Source organism: Arachis hypogaea, chromosome 17 (genome assembly GCF_003086295.3).
Source record: "Arachis hypogaea cultivar Tifrunner chromosome 17, arahy.Tifrunner.gnm2.J5K5, whole genome shotgun sequence".
NCBI lineage: Eukaryota > Viridiplantae > Streptophyta > Magnoliopsida > Fabales > Fabaceae > Arachis > Arachis hypogaea.
In genome coordinates, this window is record NC_092052.1 from 54,200,860 (window position 1) to 54,212,575 (window position 11,716).

The 11,716-nt window shown below is 38.4% G+C and overlaps 1 non-coding gene across 1 annotated transcript; it reads right to left on the reverse strand.

The window, feature by feature from the left end:
• On the reverse strand, positions 1-108 carry LOC112768342 (small nucleolar RNA R71). The gene has a single exon (XR_003185777.1). It is a non-coding gene; the product is annotated as a small nucleolar RNA R71 (small nucleolar RNA).
• Between the last annotated feature and the right edge of the window lie 11,608 nt (positions 109-11,716).

Consider the following 11,716-nt stretch of genomic DNA (forward strand, 5'->3'; position numbering starts at 1 on the left):
AGACTAAGGAAAGAGATCTCATGCATTGTTCAAGGTGAATCAGAAACTCTCTATGAGTACTGGGAGCGTTTTAAGAACCTTCTGGACGCATACCCCCACCACATGATTGACAGACTAGTGTTGATCAACTATTTTACTCAAGGAATGAAGCCTCGGGATAAAACTACACTAGATGGTGCTAGTAATGGTTCTCTGAAGAAGTACAAGACCGCAGATGAAGCATGGCAATTGATCAACGACTTAGCTGAGTCCACCAGGAATCACAGGCACAGGAATAGCCATTCAAAAGCTGTTGCAGAATTTTTCTCTAGCACTGAGACTTCTGCTCCTACACAGAGTATATGTGAAATGACCAACCTACTGAAGCAATTACAGTTGAATCAACAACAACAAGCTCAGCCTTCCCCACCACAATAGAGCCAATAGTTAGTTCCCCAAAGAGTATGCGGTATATGTGCTGATTATAGTCATTATACTAATGAATGCCCGCAGCTCCAACAAGAAGACAATACTGTGGCAGCAACTCATAACTTCTATGACCACCCGAATCAAGGATACAACCAACAAGGCGGCAATTACAACCAATGAGGAAACTATAACCAAGGATGGCAAGACAACTCCAACCAAAGTTGGAGAGATAATTTCAACCATGGCTGGAGGGACAACTATAACAGAGGAGGCAGAGACAACAGTAGAAACCAGAGGTGGAATAACAACAACAGACAGCAGAATCAGAACCAACCTTACAGAGCTCCTCACTTAAGACAGTCACAAGGACCCCAGCATAACCAGCAACAAGTACCACAGATCACTTATCCTACTTTCTCATCAAATGACGAGATGCTTTGTTCTCTTGCACAAGGACAACAAGACATACAGACTACACTGAACTCTACTTTAAATGGTCTGAATGCTACTTTATAAGCTCTCGCCGCCCAGATAGATTCATTACCTACTTCCACTAACCAACCTTTAAGCTCCAGTGGAGGCATCAATGGCATCACCTTGAGGTCCGGAACCACACTGCCAGAGAGGAATAAGGAGGAGCCAAGCCCAATAGAACACGCCCCAATTGAAGACTCAGTGGAAGTAGAAGATGATGAAATGGAAGATGCTGAAGAGGAAGATAAAGTACAAGATAAGGTTGAAGAAGAAGTAGCAAAGCAAAGGAATAGAGTACCAAAGGATACAGAAGCTGCAAGTGGCACCACCCCTATCCCATTCCCACACCTTGCAAGGAAGTCCAGAAAGCAGATGGAACTTGATCCCAAAATGGTAGAAATTTTTAAAAAGGTTGAGGTAACTGTTCCCCTTTTTGATGTTATTCAGCAAGTACCTAAATATGCAAAGTTTCTAAAAGATTTATGCATTCATAAAGATAAAATTAATGAATTAAAAACTATCCCTTTAGGTAGTTCTATATCTGCTTTAATGGGAAGTATACCTGAAAAATGTAGTGATCCAGGTCCATGCATGGTTAATTGTACCATTGGAGGTGTGATATTTTCTGATTGCATGTATGACTTAGGAGCGTGTGTTAGTATAATGCCATTGTCTATATATGATACCTTAAGGCTCCATCCCTTAAAAAGGTCGGCAACTCGTTTTGTGTTAGCAGATAAAAGTATTATTACAGTAGTTGGAATTGCTGAAGATGTATTAGTGAGCATTAAGGGGCTCGCATTTCCCATTGACTTCTATATCCTGGAAATGCCCCCTAATGACTCAGGAAGACCATCATCAATCCTGCTTGAAAGACCATTCCTGAAAACTTCAAAGTTCAAGCTGGATGCATTCTCAAGAACTTACTCCTTTGAGATAGATGGCAAAACAGTAAGTTTCAGTTTAAATGAAGCTATGAAGCACCTACCGGAAGATCATTCTATCTTCTAGTGTGACATCATTGATGAAACTATAGCTGAAGTTCACCAAGAAGAATTAGAAGAGAAGCACATGGAGCAAGGTCCAAGTGTGGGGACACCCTCTGAACATAATGAAGACACTTTACCATTACCACTAGCCCCGGATGATCCAGAACCTAGCCATGAGCTGAAATTGGAATTGAAGCCCCTCCCTCCACACCTCAAGTATGCTTACCTTGAGGATAATTAGAAGTTCCTAGTCATCATTGCAAGGGAACTCACTTCTCAACAGGAGGAGCAACTGCTTAGTGTGCTGAAAAAACATAAGAAAGCAATTGGATGGAGCTTGGTGGATATAGTAGGCATCAGTCCTCAAGTTTGTAAGCACAGAATATATTTAGAAGAGGAATCAAAACCTGTCTGTCAACCCCAAAGAAGATTGAACCCCACCATCTTAGAAGTTGTCAAGAAAGAAGTAACCAGGTTACTTGAAGCAGATATCATTTACCTCATCTCAGACAGTGAATAGGTCAGTCCAGTACAAGTGGTACCCAAGAAGTCTGGAGCCACAGCAGTAAAGCCCTCAACAAAACAAATCAAGAGGATCGTCAAGGTCGATAAAAAAGAAAAAGCTTTCCCAGCAAAGGACACTGCGCAGTTCCCTAACCGCTACTATGAGCAGATGTTCCCTATCCTGACTGAGAGGAATTATAATAACGAATATCTTCTCATCCTCTCGACTAACATTGTTGAATTTGTTGAGCTGCAAATTGAATGAAGACATTGGGGATTCCTACGGAGACAGCCAAGGCAGGTAAATCTTTCATGGGTAGTAGAATTCTACTCCAACTTTCACATGCAAACCATGCAATCTGTCTATGTTCGTCAGAAACAAGTCTCCATAACAGAAGAGGCTATTCAACGAGCTTTAGATCTTCCCCCTGCTCCAGAAGGATTGGACACATTCCAAGAAGCCTCATTCAAACGCCAGACATACCAATTTGACTGGGACGCCGTTCTCAGAGTTATAGCACAACCTTGTAGCAAATAGATCTATGGATACCATCGATCTCGACCTAAGACCATATTGGCTTCAGCACTCACCTTGGAGGCTCGAGTATGGGCACAGATTATGTCCCATTACGTCTTTTTGAGCACTCACGAGTCCTCCTTCACTGCAGACATGGTTGTTCTACTCTGGTGTATCCTTACAGACCAGCACCTCAATTTACCAAGACACATTCGGCATGCTATGGGACATGTACAGATTGCAGACAACTTATCTTTTCCCGCTTTGGTTTTAGATCTAGTCTCAGCAGCCGGAGTCTCCTACAGAGCTGGGGACACCAAGGCCATGATTCCACGAGATGATCAGATAGTCCTTAATGGGAAGTATATCAGACCTCCAGCAGCCACTACTAGCCGGCCTGCAGAACTGGCCGAAGATATTCCTACTCCTTCCACATCACAAGCACCTTCAACAAACTAACTGCTCCATCAGATAATTGAGAGATTAGACCAGATTGACAGAAAAGGAAAGCAAAGGGAGAACCATAACAAGCGCCGATTTACATACCTCAAGGAGCTGCTTGTTGGTCACCACCCACCTAAAGAAGACCCAGACACCCCAGACTCTACTTCATTTACCAGCACAGGGAGCCATGACAATTCCGATTGTGGAGATGCTGCTACCAGCCTCCCTTTGTTCCTGACTGATGGCACCGAGGACGGTGCCAAGCTTTAAGTGTGGGGAGGTCGGTCAGTACCTGACTTTCGGAGGTAATTTCTTTTTCTTAGCACCAATAAAATAGAATATTTATTAATTTTTCTTTTGTTTAGGATAGGATAGATAGCATAGTAATAGGTTATTTGCATGCATGTTCTATTTGGTTGAAAAATAATAAGTTTCTTTTTAAGACCATATTTTTGATAAATTTCACTAATTTAAACCAAAATTTTTGTGTTAAACTTGTTTGGGAGTTGTATTTGGAACATAGTTAAAAGTTAGAACACACAACTTGTGAGACTTGAGCTTAATGACATGGTTACATTATTTAACCATAATATTTTATTCTTGTGTGTTTGCTTCTCTATGATTGTAATCTATATTTTGTTCCATCCTATATGTCCAATATTTAATGTGTTATATGCATGCATATGACTGAGGCCATTATTTTATTAACTCACCTACCCTAAATAGCCTATCCTTCCATTTACCTTTGTTAGCCACTTTGAGCCTTTTGATCCCATTTGTTCTATATTTTACCACATTACTAGCCTTAAATGGAAAAATAAGTAATACCCCAAATTGAATCTTTGGTTAGCTTAAGATAGAAAGTGTGTATCAATTAAGTGTGGGAAACTGTGGGAACATGGGTTAATAAGGGAATGTGTCATGATATAATGTTGGGAATTTGGGTACCTACTCATGTGAAACTAGAAAAATTAAAAATCCATGTGCATTGGCAATGTTATGTTTATTTTTATGCTTCAATAAAAAATCCAAAAATATTCAAATAAATAAGTAATTAGATAAATAAATAAGGGGACAAAATTTCCCCAATGCTAAATTAAGTTCAATAAAAATCAATGCATATGTGATACAAGTTAAGAGAAAAGTTGATGCATGAGTATATAAAACAAAAGTGGGAGAATTTTGGGTAGTTAAGGATGATCTAAGAAGAAAATAGAGTATGTATGTTTGGTGGTAGCTTAGGATAATCAAGGATTCAATTTATAGCTCACTTAGCCATATATATCCTCACCTTTACCTTGGCCCCATTATAACCTTGAAAAGACCTCATGATGTTTGCATTGGTACATTAAATACTTGTTGATTGGTTAGGTGAAGAACAAAGTTTAGAAAGCATGATTAGAGAAGATTAGAGTGATTACCCTATACACTAGAGTGACTAGAGTACATATACACCATCAGTAAGGGTTCAATGCTTAATTCTATGTTTCCTGCTTTCATAAGCTGTCTTCCTACGAGTTTACTTGCTTTTATTGTATAATTTGAGTTAGTGGAATTTGATCTATTTTTGTCTTGAAAGAACTTATTTATTTTTAACCAAGTAGACAAAATCATTTAAGCATATAGTTGCATTCATATACATAGGGTGCATTACATTACATTGCATGAGTCTTACTTTTCCCTACTCATTTATTTTATATCCGTAAAGCTAAGCATGAGGACATGCTAATGTTTAAGTGTGGGGAGGTTGATAAACCACTATTTTATGGTTTATCTTGTGTTTAATTGAATGGTTTCATCAAGTCTTCACCCACTTATTCATACTAATTGCATGATTTTATAATTTCTTCCTAGTATTGTTTTAATGGTTGAAAACTTGCTTCCTAGAGATCTTTAATTAGTATATTTTAATTCTCCTTTATACCATTTGATGCCGTGATCCGTGTGTTAAGTGTTTCAAGCTTTATAGGGCAGGAATGGCTTAGAGAATGGAGAGGAAGCTTGCAAAAATGGAAGGAACACAAGAAACTAAGGAGATGACCAGCGAATGCTGACGCGCGCTCATGGCTCACGCGAGCGCGCGAAATGGAAAAAATTGCAGCGACGCGTGCCCGTGCCTGACGCGTACGCGCGGATTGGAGTCTGCACGAATGACGCGAACGCGCGGACGACGCGTATGCGTGACAAGAAAAATCGCTGAATGACGCGAACGTGTGACTGACGTGTACGCGTGACCTGCGTGATCTGCAGAATTAACAGAAAACACTGGGGGCGATTTCCGGTCGCGTTTTGACCCAGTTTTCGGCCCAGAAACACAGAATAAAGCTAGGGAACATGCAGAGACTCAAGGGAGATCAGATTCACATCAATACACATTGACATATTCTCATTAGGATAGTTTTAGGTTTTTAGATCTGAATTTAGAGAGGATTACTTCCCCTCTAGGTTCTCTTTACATTCATAGTTAATTAGTTTTATGCTTTTGGATATTGAAGAAGTCATTACCTCCGTTGAAGACATTATTATAGTTTGTTTCTTTACTTACTCTTTTATTTATTATAACATATTCTTAATTCTTTCTTAGAGTAGTAATTGGATTATTTTCATGGATTGTTAATGCAGAGAATTACTTTTATTTTTTATTAATTTTAAATCCCTATTTTTATTTAATTCATCATGTCTTCTTATATTTTTATGAGCGTTATATTCATGTCAATGGAGTAGACTCCATACTTGACATGGGGTTGATTAAAAGGAGACACTTGAGTTGGAAGGCTTAAGTGCTGATTAATTGGAAATTGTTGGCTAGTTCTGTATTTACTAACGCTAGACCTTCCCAAGGGAGAGGACTAGGATTTGCGAATAAGAGTTAGCTCAATCACTTGACTTTCCTTTATTTAGTAAGGGTTAACTAAGTGAAAACAACAACCTTTTTAATACTATACTTAAGAGACCCCAACAAGGATAGAACTTCCAATTAATCATTCCCCCAGTCAAGGCTTTTTTATCTAGAATATTAATAATCATTCTTAGTTTTTATTGCTTTAATTTAAAATTATTTAATTGCTTATCAACCAAACTCAAACTCTCTCAGAAAATTCCTAATTAATAAATTAGCATCCTTTCTCGCAACTCGTTGGGAGACGACCTCGGATTCATACTCCCAGTATTTTTATTCTAAATTTTTGTGACACCTTTCTAAATTGGTGAAGTGGATTTTAGCTGGTTAAGGGCTATACTTGCAACACTGTTCTCTTATTTAAAATCTCTTAATTGGCGTAACTTCTGCCACGCACCAGAAGTGTTCTTATTATTGGTTATGGATTGTATATCTTTGGGGTTTTGGAATAAGGGGCAAGAAACATAAATGATAAGAAAGTAAAAGAAACTCAAATAATAAAAAGGTCTTGGCAAGGGTTGATGGTTAAGGATCTTTATCCTTGTCACTAACCATAATATGATAATTGTATGGATTAATCCCATTAAGTCATCCTTTAACAAGTGAAGGAAAGTCAAATGAGCTACATCAATCCTAATCCATAAGTCCTAGCCACCTCACTAATTAACTTAGTAGAAGTTAGGGTCAATGGATACCAATTATCAATCGCTTGGACATTAGCAACTCAAGTTCACCTAAGTTACCATCCCAAGCCAAGAACACAAAAATCTACTCTAACATCCTTCCAAGTATTTAATCAAACACTTGGAAGGCATAAAAGGAAGGCAAAATAAAATTGCAAAAAATTAACAACAACAAAGCAATTAAACAATAAAATAAATCAAACATTAATTGCATTAACAAAAAATAGAAGAAACAAGAGTGCATCAACAACAAAGTAAACAAATACAAGGAGTAAAATACTACACTAGGAAAGGAAAGGTAAAGGAACAAGAAATTGTGAAGAAAAAGTAAATCAAGACATGAATTGAACCAAGATCTAAAAAAATCCTAATCTACATCTAACCTAATTCTAGAGAGAAGAGAGAGCTTCTCTCTCTAGAAACTAACTAAAGCATGATCAAAACTTTCCTCATTGCTTCCCCCCTGACCCCTCTTAAATTCATCATGTAATAGCCTTAGAAATGAGTTGGATTTGGGCTTGGGAAGCTCAGAAATCACCGCCAGTGTTTTCACTTTAATGAGGTCACATGCGAACTGCGACGCGTACGCATGGGTCATGCGTATGCATGGATCACGCGTACGTATCGCCATGCGACTTCATATCCACGCGTGCGCGTCTGTCACGCGTGCGCGTCGATGTATGCACTCCAAATCCTTGATTTTCCATGAATCCTCCGTTTTTCATGCTTTTCTCTTCACTCCTTTGATCCATTCTTAGCCTTTTCAACTTGAATTCACTAACGAACACATCAAGGAATCTAGTGGAATCAAAGGTGAATTAAAATTAGCAAATTAAAGGCCTAAAATGCATGTTTTCACTCTTAAGCACAAATTAGGAGAAAGTCATGAAACTATGCAATTTTATTGAATAAATGTGAGAAAAGTTAATAAAATCCCCTAAATTAAGCACAAGATAAACCATAAAATTGGGATTTATCAAATCTCCCCACACTTAAACCAAGCATGTCCTCATGCTAAACCAAGAAAGAGACAAAGGGTATCATCATTTATTAAATGCAAACTAACTAGATGCAATATACCTATATGTAATCTATCTAAATAGATGCAATTACTTGGTCAAAATAGATCAATTCCCAAGAAAAACTAATATAAGCATAAGGGCTCAAGCAATAGCAATCAAATCAAACCCACAATTGAATTGAGTTATTGAAAGATTTTACAAACTTGCAAAAAAAGAGATGATCATGGGTGAAAACATGTTATTGAGTAATCGAACCCTCACCGGATGTGTATCTGCTCTAGTCACTCAAGTGTATAGGGTTGATTCACTCAATTCTCTCCTAATCATGCTTTCCAAGATTTTTTTTCATCTAACAATCAACAATTATTTCATGCATGCATACAAATATCATGAGGACTTATCCATGGGTTGTAATGAGGCTAGGGTCAAGATAAGGATGCATTTGGTCAAGTGGACTTGAAATTTGAATCTTTGATTAACTTAAGCTTCCCACCTAACCTATATAACAACCTATAAAAATCTAATACAAGCCTAACGACCCATTCTTCACTTTTTCCACACTCATGCATTTTCCTTTTTTTTCTATCTGATGCCAGGGCATCTTGGCCAGTTTCACTGACCTTTTCTTTACTGTTTTTAGGATAGTTTCATATATTTCTTTAGGAAATAAGCTAGTTTTGGGTAAATATTCACTTATAGCTTGATTCAAGCATACATTGTGCATTTTACATAATTTCATGAGGATTTTGCATAAGTTTAGTGACAAATATTATGTTGCATTACTCATGACTTGGACTAGAGCTTTGATGCACTTTATTGCTTGATTTCAGAACCAAAAAGGAAGCAAGAAAAGGGGAGGTAACTTGCAAGATTAATGAGAAAAGTGATTGCCAATAACATTCTCAAAAAGCCATCAATGCCCACGTTAGAGAGTCACGTTAACTAAGTTAACGTGAACTCTAACGTGGAGAAGAGAAGATGAGCCAACGTTAGTGACACTTAACATTGTCACTAACGTTGGCAATTACTCATAAGTGGCCACGTTAGAAGCCACGTTAACCTAGTTAACGTGACCTCTAACGTTAAGGGGGGAAGAGAAGCCAACGTTAGTGACACTCAACATTGTCACTAACGTTGGCCTATGGTGCAAAGTACCACGTTAACTCCCACGTTAACTTGGTTAACGTGGGAACTAACGTAAAGGATGAAGAGTTGTCAACAACGTTAGTGACACTCAACATTGTCACTAACGTTGAAGCAACCACACAACCCTCAAGAGTCACGTTAACATCCACGTTAACTTAGTTAACGTGGAAGCTAACGATGAGGAATGAAGGATGAGCCAACGTTAGTGACACTTAACATTGTCACTAACGTTGGGATGGCTAAAGATGGCTACGTTAGAGGCCACGTTAACCTAGTTAACGTGGACTCTAACGTTAGACCCAGGGGCACATTGGAACGTTAGTGATAATGTTGAGTGTCACTAACGTTCTCGAAGGTTGGCAAGGACCACGTTAGAAGCCACGTTAACCTAGTTAACGTGGGCTTTAATGTAAAACAAGAAGGGGCACACTGGAACGTTAGTGACAATGTTGAGTGTCACTAACGTTCTCGAAGGATTAACAAGGCAACGTTAAAAGCCACGTTAACCTAGTTAACGTGGGTTTTAACGTAAGGCAAAGGGGTGCATTGGAACGTTAGTGACAATGTTAAGTGTCACTAACATTCTCGAACTTATATTCTCACTAAATATTAACACCCCTAACGTCCTGAGCTGAAGTCTCTGCCCACTTAGCACTTTCTCTCTGCAAGTAAAGCCAAGCCCAAATGAAGAAAAGAACTGCTTCAAACTCAAGATCCAAAGGCCCAAGACTTGAAGAGTAAACTAGAAGCTGAGAAGAGTAGTATATATAGGAGTAGCTTTGAATTGTAAAGAAGCTCTGGAGGCTGGGAAAAAGAGAACTACTCTCTGTATTTTACTTTCTTTGCAAATTATAGTTTTATGATGTATTCTCCATCTTTGTTTTCATTTTCAAGAGCTATGAACAACTAAACCCTTTCATTAGGTTAGGGAGCTCTGTTGTAATTTGATGGATCAATACTAATTTTCATTATTCTTCTTCTATCTTTCCTCTTGATTTTACTTGAAAGCTTTCGATCTTCATCCAATTGAGTAGTTATCTTGGAAGAGAAGCTATTCAAACTTGGATCTCTTTTGAACCTTGAAAGAGGAATGAAGAGATCAAGCTAGAAATGCTTTCTCATGCTGGACCAAATTGGGTTTGGATGGGTATGTGACTATAACCCTCTCAATACTTGATTTGGGAAATGCATGTGGTATAATCAGTGACCATACTTCATCTCTTCTCATGAGCAATTGACCAAGGAATTGGCTATTGATCAAGATTTGAGAGATTGAATTGCAAGAAATTGTAATTCAATCACTTAAGATTGCCAAGGAGATCAATGAGTGCATTGATTGAGGAAGAGATGAAAATGAACTTGATCCGGAGAATTGCAACATCTCCTAAGCCCAATGAACTCCCCATCTCTGATCTTACCCATTCTCTTTAATTTCTGCCATTTACTTTTATGAGCAAATCCTCCATTCCCATTTACAATTCTGCAATTTATTTTCAGTCATTTACTTCCAGTACTTTAATTCTAGCATTTACTTTTCTGTTATTTACATTCCCGCCATTTTATTTTCTGCAACTCTCAACCCAAATCTTGGATTCGCTCAACTAGAACATTCTTTTAATTAAAGTTGCTTGATCAATCAATCCTTGTGGGATTCGACCTCACTCTATTGTGAGTTTTTACTTGACGACAACTTCGGTACACTTGCCGAAGGGAGATTTGTTGAGAGACAAGTTTTTCGTGCATCAAGTTTATGGCGCCGTTGCCGGGAATTGATTGTGCATCAACAATGATTAGATTGGAAGATCACTAGATTGAGCATTTTATTTTGTGAATTTCATTTTCTGTTTGAGTGATTTACTTTTTGTTTTAGTTATGCTTCTTCCCTTCTCCCTCTACTCTTTTGTTTTTTCTTTGTTATTTTCAATTCTGTTTGCTAACCCACTAACTGTTTGATATATTGCATCACCCACAACTAACAACAATTCTGACACAAATACTGTCTGCACCTATTTTCTCTGCTTGTTGGTTGTATGACAGGGAGAAGAAGCGGGGCTTCAACTTCCTTTGATTCTGAACCGGAGAGAACCTTCCTTAGACTAAGGAGGGAGGCAAAAGAAAAACGAGTAGTTGGTGCTGAAGAAGAGGAGGAACAATTTGAGGAATACTTTGAACCAAACATGGAAGAAAACATGAAAAATCATCATGAAGAAGAGACTCACAACCATGGCAGAGGAGGTGGAGCAAATCATGCTGGGGAGGATAGAAGAGTTTTGGGCTCTTACATTAATCCAAACCCAGGCAATTGTGGAAGTAGCATCCAAAATCCAACAATCCATGCCAACAACTTTGAACTTAAACCACAGCTCATCACCCTTGTTCAGAACAACTGTTCGTTTGGAGGAGGTGTTCAAGAAGACCCCAATTAACATTTGACCACCTTCCTGAGAATATGTGACACAGTGAAATCTAATGGTGTTCATCATGACGCCTATAGACTGCTCTTATTTCCCTTCTCACTCAGAGACAAGGCAGCCAAGTGGCTGGAATCCTTCCCAAGGGCGAGCTTGACAACTTGGGAGGATGTGGTGAACAAATTCTTAGCAAGATTCTACCCTCCTCAATGAATCAAT